The sequence below is a fragment of the Pleurodeles waltl genome, chromosome 9 (assembly GCF_031143425.1).
Source record: "Pleurodeles waltl isolate 20211129_DDA chromosome 9, aPleWal1.hap1.20221129, whole genome shotgun sequence".
Lineage (NCBI taxonomy): Eukaryota > Metazoa > Chordata > Amphibia > Caudata > Salamandridae > Pleurodeles > Pleurodeles waltl.
This window is the reverse complement of record NC_090448.1, coordinates 1,127,097,377-1,127,109,656: the sequence shown is the minus strand read 5'-3', so window position 1 is coordinate 1,127,109,656 and position 12,280 is coordinate 1,127,097,377. Positions and strand designations below refer to the sequence as shown.

At 43.9% G+C, this 12,280-nt stretch overlaps 1 protein-coding gene across 1 annotated transcript in view; it reads left to right on the top strand.

Annotated features, from left to right (window-relative positions):
• Positions 1-12,280, top strand: part of PALS1 (protein associated with LIN7 1, MAGUK p55 family member) — a 342,210-nt gene that overhangs the window by 288,344 nt on the left and 41,586 nt on the right. The gene's annotated exons all lie outside the window — the stretch shown is intronic.

The window sequence follows — 12,280 nt, the reverse complement described above, 5'->3', positions numbered from 1 at the left end:
TACATCTGCACATTTCCTTGGGAGGTACATCCTTTGACTATATAGTAGTATATATTTTGATTGCATTCCAGTATGTATATGGGCAGGGTGCCTCTAGCAAACACATGCAGAGTACAAGTGTAATAAGTAATTAAATAACTTAGCATACAACACATCCAAATGTTTTCGAGCTAGTTATTTACCTAATATTTGCTGAGTGGTTTCATCTTTTATTGCAGCGAAACCTTTTTTAAAAATAATTATTAAAACCACTCAGAGGCAGTAAAATAAAGCTAGAAAAATATTACTACTTTGAAATATTTTGGCAAGGGAGCCATGCATGAACTGCCTCTCCTACCCAAGGCTGTATTGCCATATTGCTTTTTATTTGTATTGTTTTGTAGATGTTGTAATTGAGCAATTTAGTCTTACTTCTGCTTTGCAGTTGTCCCTGTGGAAATTTGGCCTTTGGTTTTATAAAGTGCAGAACAATAAACCTAGTCTCTTATGACATTACTGTCTGTCATCCCCTTAGAAAAAATCTGTTGTTTAAAACGTTTTTCTTTTGAAGTAATTTTTATTTGCTATTTAACTTCAGTAAACATATCATCTATTGTTAGTGCTGCTATCCCACTCACCAAAGTTTCCATCTTCACTATTTCCTAAATAAATAGACGCAGTCCTCATGCAACTCTTCCTTTTCTACTAGTATCACCCCTAATGCTGATTTCAGCATTCTCACTCTTAGAACAGTCATTGTAAAGAGGTGAATTCAACATCTTCTCCCTCAACCTGACGACTCTCTTTAGGACTCCTGCACTGGTGATCTTATAAAACCCATCACAGGAAGCTGGTGAAAGAGGTCATCCCATGATAGTGACCTATCACTGTTCCAGGATCGACATCGTGGGGGTGGCCTAGACTTGCCGTATGCTTACAAGATGAAAATACCTTCAGAATCCCATGTCACCTGTAACACTCCTAAACATGCCACAGTGGATTACATTTGTATATCGGAGAGAAACCACATCAGTCACTCATGGTATTTTCTGGATCTGCAAAGCTCAAGGGCATAAGATCCATACCTAGTTTTGGATGCCATTATAATGGTCTCCCTTGCAGCAATTGTACATTTCTATAGGAAGGGGCCTACATTTCTCACTAGATTTTAACGATTCATGCTTCCACATCCTCGTTTAAAAGAGGCAACAGATTTCTGAGGTTTCGGGTAAACTACTGCTACTCACTAGGCAATGTCCCCAGGGCAGCTCATTTGAGCAGATGAGTCTGGTGAATATGAACACAAAGTTAAAGCCATAGTATATCTAAGACTTTAATGTAACCTAGATGTAAGCTAGTTGGCTTATAGTCTGTATAAGGCATATATAAAGTATGCACATTAAAAATCTCCTAGACCAATAACTGGCAGTGTTTTGGTAGTCCTTTAGAGGCATTGCTGTGACATTGGCACCTTGGTGAGCCCAGTTTTGGCGTAAATCTGCAAGGCTGGATATCATGGATATCTTTTTGCTCTTTACAAGTATTGTTGCCCCAGAGAAGATGCAGTGTCAGATAAACATGTATTGTCAGTGGTTCTATAGAGTGTAGTCCATTAAATACTTCCTCTTTGTCCACCCCACAAGTATTTACTGCTTTTTATTCAAGTCAGGTAGCACAGCCACAGGTGTCCATCAGTATGCAGTCACTAAACTCTGTAATAAAGTACCAAATGTGGGTGTTGTCTTAAAGTTGAGCCGCTGCCTTGATAATATATAGAACTGAATGACCGTGAGCTTCATAAACTCTCTCCACCACAACCACATTTCATTTTTCTCCTCTACCTCAGTGCTTCCAAGTATCTGTCATGTACTGTCTTATCTCAGTGACAGAACCATCCCTTAATAAAGTCACACCACATGGCGTCACCTTGGACAAGTCACTCCTTCTAACTGAAAGTCCCCTTCAACCAAACTTTCACTTCTGGTCTTTTGAATTGCCTGTGAAAAGGAAACTTCTTATCAGCAGATTATCAAGGATAGCCGTGAGCCATGTGCTTGGTTCGCCAGCTTTTGATTTTCTTAATGGCCTCAGCTGTGATGTGTTTTTTTAATCTTCTGTATACTTTGCACCAAAAATGCCCTCTGGGTTGGTTTCATTGACCTTGCACTCTAGTTGCGTATTGATTTAAGTGATGGCCATGTATATTGAACTCCCACACTTATGGTGGTTGTAAAACAAAAAGTAAGCTCTGTCCTAGTTCCTACTATCGACCAGTGGAACAGGTTAGTACTTCACCTGTGAGCCAAGAGGATGCATTTTAAGAGATCAGTGTCATTTAGAATAATGTAGTTAGACCTAGGGTGAGACCCTGTGCTCAGACCCAAGAATGCCCTGATGGTGGGTCAGGCTCCAGTGCAGTCTCATCTGGGTGTCTGTTTTTGGTGCATCTGGTAGCTCTTCTCTCCACTGAGTCTTCCTTGAAGTAATAGAAAGCGCCAGTTAAATAGATGCAATATGGTTGCATTCTTTGACACTCTACCCAGTTTCTGGATGGCATGTACTTAGGTGCAAATGACTTTTCCTTTCTTTAAGTTTTTTTTCAAACCTAGTTGATTACTTCCAAATATTATATGAAAGCGCTCTGCTGTTAAAATAGGATAGCGTTTGATACACCCTCCATGTTGAAATAATACCGATGTCCAGACATATGGTATGGACCCCAAAGTGCTCTTTGCGGCAAGAATGGGTTAACAAGTGCATTTTTTGTAATTAAATTGTCACAGTTGGGAAACATGTTTGTGCGAAACGCTATAATTTTCATAGTAAATCATTAGAGTGTTAAATTAGTTTTACCCTTCTGGTAAAAAGGAAGCATATTACAGATCCCGCATGAATGGCAATATTAAGTCATTGAGCTGTCTCATTTAGACTCTATATAATAATAGGTTATAGTTGAGAACTACTACATTAATCAAATACCAGACAAGTGTTAGCTTTAGAACTAGTTTTCCCTGATCTGTACCCGTTCAGTAGACATCAGCAAGCAGAATCAAAGTCTGTACAAATAACCATTTAAAGACTGCCCTGCTTGCTTTGTTACACCTCGGCCAACACTTGCCTGTGATTAATGTGTAAGCCAGAAAAAAACACAGAATTTTACTTCAGTAAAGGATGCTTTTAACAGTTGTATTGATTCTTCTTGTTAAAGGTGGCTTCTTCTTAAGTCCTTCTTGTGCCTTTGTCCATGGGTGCCCACCACAGGATTTATAAGTATTCAGATTTATGAAAGTTGTGATCCAAGACCGAACACTCCCATGTGACACATACCTCCTTCATGCCTTATTCCTTTATTCACTACTTATCTGCAGCCAGCCACTTCTGGTGAGCAGTGATCTTTCACTGGGTTGCCTTGTGTCTCTCAGTATATGCAGTATAGTTCCATGCTTCAAATAAATTTGGAATTTATTTTACCCTGTGTTTTTGTTACGCAAATGAGAAAGCATCATTGGTGCAAGTAACATTATGCTTTAAACTAGGTTGTAATTAAGGTGCCCACCAGTCAGCATCCTTTAGGGACTGGTGCCAGCCTTCCACAATTGCTGCACCTGGTGCTGCAGAAAGCAGAAGAAACTGAGAACCCACAAGACAAAGGGCCTGGTTTAGATCTTGGTGACCACGGCCTCGCAGTGGATTTTTCAACGGAAAACCCGTCCGCCTACTAGGTGGTCCTCCTGCCTGATTTAGATGTTTGCTGTTTCATAGCTGATAACCTGTGCCAGTCCTGACTACGCCAGAACTTCCCAATCGTGTTGACGGCGCCATCAGAGAAAGTGGCTGACGGTGGGACTCCAGCCACCCTTCCCGCCAAGCAGATTTGGATGTGCCTTCCAGCCAAGCCAACTGTGGCGGAGCTACCTCCACACCTATCCTTTTCCCAATTCCACTCCTGTTTTCGACTGGACATGACTGGATAAGATCTTCCGTTGCTGCTGTCACTGGACCACAGAGAACACACAATTCCACTCCCCTCAGTGGCAGGGTCGAAGGAAGGAAATCCGCTTTGCCAGTCTGCGTTGTGTGGTCACCGCACTTGAGCTCGGACACCCTACAGTCATATACATATCACAGTAATTTTTTTAAAATTATTTAGACATGCATTTGTTGGGGGAACAATTGAATTGTCGGACATGGATGAGGGCACACTGGTACAAGGCCCATCATACACAGATGTATTTTTGGTGTCGGTATTCATTGTCAAATGAATGCTGACACTACAATGACATAGCATTCACACTTGTCAACTGTGTCTGTGTGCGCACATGGCAAGGGGGCTCTGTACCTGTGATGTTGTGCTTCCAGTTACGTATGGGAGTCAGTGTGCATGTGTCTGTGTGTGTGATTGGGTTGGCTGGTTGAGGTGGAGGGAGCTGGAGTGGGTGATGTGGTTGTGTCTTATTGTGTGCCACTTGCATATGGGTCTGATGTTGGGTATGTTTGGTTGTGTGTTGTGTTGCTCTGTGTAACATTCAGGTGAGTTTTTTTCGGTGCTTTTGTGAGAATGTGTGTAGATGAGTGTAGTTGTGTTAGTTGTTGTGGTTGTGTTGTGTGTGGATGAAGTGTCAGTGTGTGTATGTTGGGTCATGGATGTATAGCAATGTGTTTTCGGCATGAACGTATTGTGGTGGAATGGCATTGGATAATTGTGGGTATGTGATGTGGTGCGTAGTGGCTGGGGGCACATATGGCTAAGGTACTGTGTGTGTGTGTGTGTGTGTGTGTGTGTGTGTGTGTGTGTGAGAGACACTTACTGTAGGAAAATGCCACTGTTGGCATGGTTACCCCCTAACGTTTTGCCTTTTATTGATGCTAGTTATGATTGAAAATGTGCTGGGACCCTGCTAACCAGGCCTCAGCACCAGTGTTCTTTCCCTAAACTTTACCTTTGTTCCCACAATTGGCACAGCCCTGGCACACAGATAAGTCCCTTGTACATGGTACCCCTGGTACCAAGGGCCCTCTGGCCAGGGAAGGTCTCTAAGGCATGCAGCATGTATTATGCCACCCTGGGGACCCCTCACTCAGCACATACACACTGCCTCACAGCTTGTTTTTGCTGGTGGGGAGAAAATGACTAAGTCGACATGGCACTCCCCTCAGAGTGTCATACCCACAACGAACTGCCTGTGGCATAGGTAAGTCACCCGACTAGCAGGCCTTACAGCCCTAAGGCAGGGTGCACTAGGTGAGGGCATAGCTGCATGAGCACTATGCCCCTACAGTGTCTAAGACAATTCTTAGACATTGTAAGTGCAGGGTAGCCATAAAGAGTATATGGTCTGGGAGTTTGTCAGACACAAACTCTACAGTTCCATTATGGCTACACTGAATACTGGGAAGTTTGGTATCAAACTTCTCAGCATAATAAATCCACACTGATGCCAGGGTTGGATTTATTGAGACATGTACACAGAGGCCATTTTAGAGATGGCCCCTGTATACCAGCCCAACTACTAGTGCTAGGCTGACCAGTTCTGCCAGCCTGCCACATCCAGATGAGTTTCTGGCCACATGGGGTGAGTGCCCTTGTGCACTCTGTGACCAGGAACAAAGCCTGTACTGGGTGGAGGTGCTTCACACCTCCCCCTGCAGGAACTGTAACACCTGGTGGTGAGCCTCCAAAGCTCAAGCCTGGTGTTACAGCACCCCAGGGCACTCCAGCTGGTGGATATGCCCGCCCCCCCGGACACAGCACCCACTTTTGACGGCAAGCTCCGAGGAGATAATGAGAAAAACAAGGAGGAGTCACCCTTCAGCCAGGACAGCCCCCAAGGTGTCCTGAGCTGAGGTGACCCCTGCCTTAGGAAATCCTCCATCTTGCTTTGGAGGATTCCCCCAATAGGATTAAGGATGTGCCCCCCTCCCCACAGGGAGGACGCACAAGGAGGGTGTAGCCACCCTCAGGGACAGTAGCCATTGGCTACTGCCCTCCAGCCTTAAACACACCCTTAAATTGAGTATTTAGGGGGGCGACCCTGAACCCAGGAAAACAGATTCCTGACAACCTGAAATAAGGACTGCTGACCTGAAAGCCCTGCAGAGACGACTGAGACAACAACTGACTTTGCCCCAGCCCTATCGGCCTGTCTCCAGACTCAAAGAACCTGCAACAGCGACGCATCAAGCGGGACCAGCGACCTCTGCCGACTCAGAGGACTGCCCTAAAACTCACAGGACCAAGAAACTCATGAGGACAGCAGCTCTGTTCAAACAACAACGAAACAACCATCTTTAAAGGGACTCCAGCCTCACTCCGGAAGCATGAGTCCCCAACACTCTGCACCTGACGCCCCTGGCTTGTGTCCAGAGAAACCAACACTGCAGAGAGGACCTCCCCAGGCGACTCCAAACAACGTGGACACCCTGAGATGACGTCCCTGCAACCCCACAGCGACACTTGCAGAGAGAATCCAGAGGCTCCCCCTGACCCCGACTGCCTGATAACAAAGAACCCGACGCCTGGATGAAGCACTGCACTCACAGCCCCCAGGCCCGAGAGAAACCAACTACCGGTGCAGAAGTGACCAGCAGGTGGCCCTCATCCTTGCCCAGTCGGTGGCTGGCCCGAGAAGCCCCCCTGTGCCTGGTTTACCTCGCTAGAGTGACCCCCGGGTCTCTCCATTGATTTAAACCTAAAACCCGACACCTACTTCACACACTGCACCCAGCTGCCCCTGTGAGTGTATTTTGTGTGCCTGTTTGTGACAAAACTGTGTACATTACTGTTTTAATTCAAAGTTCCATAGTTACCTTTGACAAGTGCCTTACAGTTTATGTACATACTTGAATTCTGAATCTTGTGGTTCTAAAATAATTTAAGAATATTTTTCTATATAAAAACCTATTGGCGTGGTGTTATGTCTTTGAGTGTGTGTTTTTGCATTTATTGCCTGTGTGTGTACAACAAATGCTTAACACTACCCTCTGATAAGCCTGCAGCTTGACCACACTACCACGAAATAGAGCATTAGTATTCTCTAATTTTGCCACTATCAACCTCTAAGGGGAATCCCTGGACTCTATATACTATCTCAAAGTGAGAGATAGTGTGCACACAGAGCCAACTTCCTACACTTAACCTCTCTTCATTGACACTGCCATTGAACGATGTCCATTGGGTCCTGCGATGGCCTCCCTCTGTCAGCAATTTGCCACCAGTACATTGCTTGCAGGACTGTAATAAGTAGATCTGGTCAGCCTAACAGCTTGGAAGAGCACTCAGTGATGGAGACTGAGTGGCTCAGCCGCAATACATCTAAATACGACTGTCGGTGCACAGTCTACTCAACAGCATGCTCTGGTCCACCGCCTGCAGCGGACTGGCAGTAATACTGTCAAGATCAAATCAGGCCCGAAGTCTAGAGATCCAGCTCAAGGTAAATAGTGTGCAGTGAGGAATGAAAGTGAACTTAGGTAAAGTTGGGGATGCAACACCCTGTTTGTCATCACAGGGCACCAGGTTTAAACAACTAGCTTTTGGCACTCTATTCTTGCGTTGTTTAGTGTTTTTTGTTAAATTAGTTTGTTTCAGAGAATGCAGTAACAATGTGCTTTCCAGTGTAAAAGTTTGAACTGTGTGACCTAGGCTTTGTTTCTAGCAAGCATAGTTTGAGGTTGGGCGCAGGAGACTGAAGAGTCTAGATCTCCAATCAGTAATATCAGACAATTAAACTATCAGAGTTTCAGACAATGTTTTCTTTGCAAATTGATATATTTTTACTGATTTAAAAAGTTGGAAATTATATTGTACAGTACCTAGGAGAAGTCAGTCATTTTCTGTGCATACTAAAAGGAAGTAAATTGTAAGTTCCGCAGTAATAGCTTTCAAGATCTCCCACTACCATCTGGTTACTTGTTAGCTCCAGATGATGGTGCGCTTTTCCGAACAGCATGGAGGGAATGGAGCAGGTGGGTGGTGTCTGAGACAAACATAATCAATTAAATGTGTGGCTACTTCAAAAACGACTATTCACTTTGCATAGGACACTGCACAACCAGCTTGCTAAGACTTCTCTACATGACTTAAAATACAAAGCAAAATGGCCTGTGAAGCTACCGTGTATTTTCGTACAGCTCAATTTGAAAAAAGAACCTCAGACATGCCACTAAGATAAAAGATTAAATCGAACTCTGGCATTTGGACCTCTTTAAAAATTAACTCGGTGTTTTCTTATTTTAAGTCCTCCCGGACAAGCAATTTCAAAAGAAACAGCAAGGCTTCCCCGCAACTAGAGTAATTGAATTTCAGTGGTAATAATACTAACGCCTGTGTCATTTTAGGGATTAGCCTAAAGAAATAATCTATTAAATCTTTCAAATGTTTTATACAATCATTAGGCAGCGCAAGTGGTAGAATAGGTTAGATATGACATAAATGCATAATAAAGCATGCCATATTTGTTGTGAGGTTCAGGCATTAAGTAAAAATAAGAAACACGGGAGAGGAGATTTATTTATTATTATTTACAAAGTGTTTTATACATGTTTGTACTCTTCTGGTCCAGTGTTTGTTATTACAATCTGATAGAGACTTCTAGTAGCAGATTCCTTACCTTAGAATTTCCCCCAGGCATCGGTCTTGATCTGGAGATTTTTCTTAAAGCAGTAACCCCGCATGCCGTCATATGGCATCGGTCAACTCTGCGTCTGTCGTTGGCATCTTGTTCGCCGGATATTGTATTGTATTGTATTGTAATCGTATTTATATAGCGCTTACTACCCCTGACGAGGCGTCGAAGCGCTTTTCGATGAGTAGCACGCTACTCTGGAACCCAACAAGAATTAGTGATGGATTAGTATCGTTAAATAATGAGTACAGTTTTAGTATTATTATGAGTTAATTTGAGCCGCGGATATGAGAGTTTGTTAGTTAGAATGACTGGAGTAATGGAGTGGTGGAGGAGGAAAGAAATCCAGAAGTGTTAATTGGGAGTATATCCTTCATTTACTCAACCCAAAGGCTTGGGATGAGTAAAGGGGGGCGGAGGGGGAAGAGTATGTGGCAGGGTTAGGGAGAGCATAGTAGCAGGGTGAGATAAATGCAGGAGAATTTAGTGGGGGTTGTGTGGGAGGTCACAGTAGTAGAGTGAGGTTTGGTGAGTTAGATGTGGAAGCGGAGGGAAGAGCTTAGGCAGAAATATTTAGGAGATGAAAGTGGTAGAAGGGATTTGGGATGAGTCGGAGTGAGAATGGAGGATAGTTTGATAGAGACATGATATAAGAGTGATGAGTAGATAAGTGTGATAAGATGAGAGCAGGAATTCATAGATATCTAGTATAACAACCCACCCAGGAGCCATGCAATGATCCACGAACATGCCAAGCACAGAAACAACATATACACATACATACATATATATATATATATATATATATATATATATACACACACACACACACACATATGAATACACACACATATGCACATACAATACATAATTAGAACCACGGGTAAAAAAATACTTAGTCAAACAGGTTTAAAGAGTGTGTGTGTATTTTATTGTTATGACATAGTAGCAATACATATTTTCTAAAGAAACTATAAATAAATAGAAGTACAACGTATGTACAACAATGTGAGTACAACAAATGCTTTGCACTTCTCCAAGATTGGCCTAACTGCTCGACCAAGCTACCTCCAAAATTAGAGCATTAGGTGATCTAGATTGTACATCTGGAAACCAACGTGTGGTTGCCTGGACCCCCTGCACCGTGTGTCTAGTTTTGCATACTACATAGAGGGTCAGCCTCCTACATTTGGTGGATCAGCGGTGGGATAAAGACTTTGCTTTTACTGATACCATGTTGTCAATTTTGTGAGCACACGGATCTCTCTCCAAATTGCCTTTAGTTAATTATTTTTGATTTTGTAATTGTCTAAACATTTTTTGCAAATTTTTAAAATAAAATTGTTAGGGCCCTGGTTAGGTCCCTACAACTCTAGCAAAAAGTTTTAACAGTCCTTACTTTAGTTGGCCTATCCAAAAAGGGGATTCAAAATTGTTAAACACATTCCCAACTGTAGTAAAATAAACATGTCTGATACAGGGACCAGAGACCAGAAACCAGAAACTTGACGTGGAACCTTACAAGGCATATAGCTTTGACCAATTAAGGAGACTCTGCAGACTGTACAAACTTAATACTGGAAAGAGCCCCAAAGCAGAGAAACCTAGGTTTCTGGTGGCCCAGCATAAACAAGATAATCCCCCAGATGAGATAGAGGATGATGATGCATTTGTGGTGAATGAAGATCCTGTGGAAAATGGGTATGAGGGTAGATACTCTTCCAACAGAAACTCTAGAGCACCCACAGAAACAGACCTGGACATTGCCAGGTTGACCAAGAGACTGGCCTTAGAGAGTCAGCTCTTGGAAATAGAAAAACAGAGAAAAGAGTTGGGCCTAGGGCCCATCTCTGGTGGCAGCATACAAGTGTTGAGTGAGAAATCTTTCAATATTAAACTCCCAAAATGAGTGTTCCCTCCCTTCACTGAAGGGGATGATATAGTAAAATGTTTTTCTGCCTTTGAAAGTCTGCATTAGGTGAGAAATTAAAAAGAAACACTGGGGCACGCTGATGTGGGAGGTATTCTCAGGAAAGTGCAGGGATAGGCTCCTACCACTGAATAAGGCAGATTCTAAATCGTATGACCTCATGAAGGGTACCCTGATTGAGGACTTTGGATTTACAACTGAAGAGTACAGAATAAAGTTCAGGGAGGCTCGAAAAACCCAGAGCTAGACCTGGGTAGATTTTGTGGACTATTCAGTAAAGATGCTGGGTCCTGCCTGCACTCCAGATGCTGGGTACTTGGTTAGCTGGAAACAAGGTACACAAGTATGATGGTAACTTATTCATCAAAGAGCATGTGCTAAGTAATTGTTTTAATGAAAAGCTGCATCAACATCTGGTAGACCTGGGTCCACTTTCCCCTCAAGAATTGGGGAGGAAGGCAGACCATTGGTCAAAACAAGGGTGACCATGACTACCACTGGTGGGCGAGACCAAAAGAAAGAGGCCAAAAAGCCCCCCACCCCCAGGGCAAGATGGGAGCCAACACAAAAAACAACAAAGAGTCTTCTCAAGGCACCCAAAAACCTGCTCTGGGCCCAGAGACTCCTAACAGTCCAAGGGTGGTACAAAGGGTGACACTTTGACCCTAGGAAGGCTTGGTGCCAAAACTGCAAGACTAAAGGGCACCAAACGGAAGACCGTCTGTTAGAACAAAAATAATGCCTCTAGTCAAAATGCAATAAATGCAGTTGGCAATCTACAGATGGGGTCAGAAGTGTGACCTGACCATGTCAATGTACCCACAGAGGCAACATTAGTCACTGAGGGTGGGGTAGAACTATCCTGTGATGCCTGGCCAGGTAATATGCAAAAATACAGTCAGCACTATCTGATTAATTGGGAGAAAGTAGAAGCACTGAGGGACACAGGAGATAGTGTTACCTTGGTAACAACACTTGGTCTACTCAAATCAGTTCCTGGTAGGGAAGTCATATCCTGTCACCAATGCTGTCAATGAGACAAAGTTCCATCCCATGGCTATGGTAACCTTTGATTGGGGGGGGGGGTGTATTAGGGCAAAAAGAAGTGGTTGTGTCCTCATCCATCCCTGTAGATTGCCTGCTTGGAAATGACCTGGTGTGAAGTAGAACTGAAGACCCATGCAACAATGCATGGGATCCCTGAGTTGGCATGTGTCAAGACAAGGGCACTAAGCAAACTTCGGAAGGAAAAAGGAGAGCTGGATCCTGAAATAGTGGACCAGCCTCCCAAGAGAAAAGGCAAGAAGACTGGGGGACCAGCTTCAAAACATATGCAAAGACAGTTCACCTCTTCTCAGGAGGAATCATCATCTACCTTGGAGGGAACTGAGCCTGAGGACCTTGGGCCTTACCACCCAGAGCTCCTGGGCCCAGGGGGACCCTCCAGGGAAGATGTGTGTCAGGGGCAGAGGACCTGCCCCATTCTTGAAGGCCTGGGACAGCAAGCGCCACAGGAGGAGCTAGGAAATGTTAGTGGTGCCCACATGGTCTATTGGGAGGAGAGGCTCCTGTATACCGAGGCCAGTGACCTCAAGTCTGGTGCAACCAGGAGGATGGTAGTTCCTCAGAAGTTAAGATAATTCCTCCTCACTCTAGCCCATGACATCCCCCTAGCAGGGCATCTGGGCCAAAACAAGACTTTGAGTAGGTTAGTTAACCACTTTTATTGGCCAGGAATGTCCCAAAA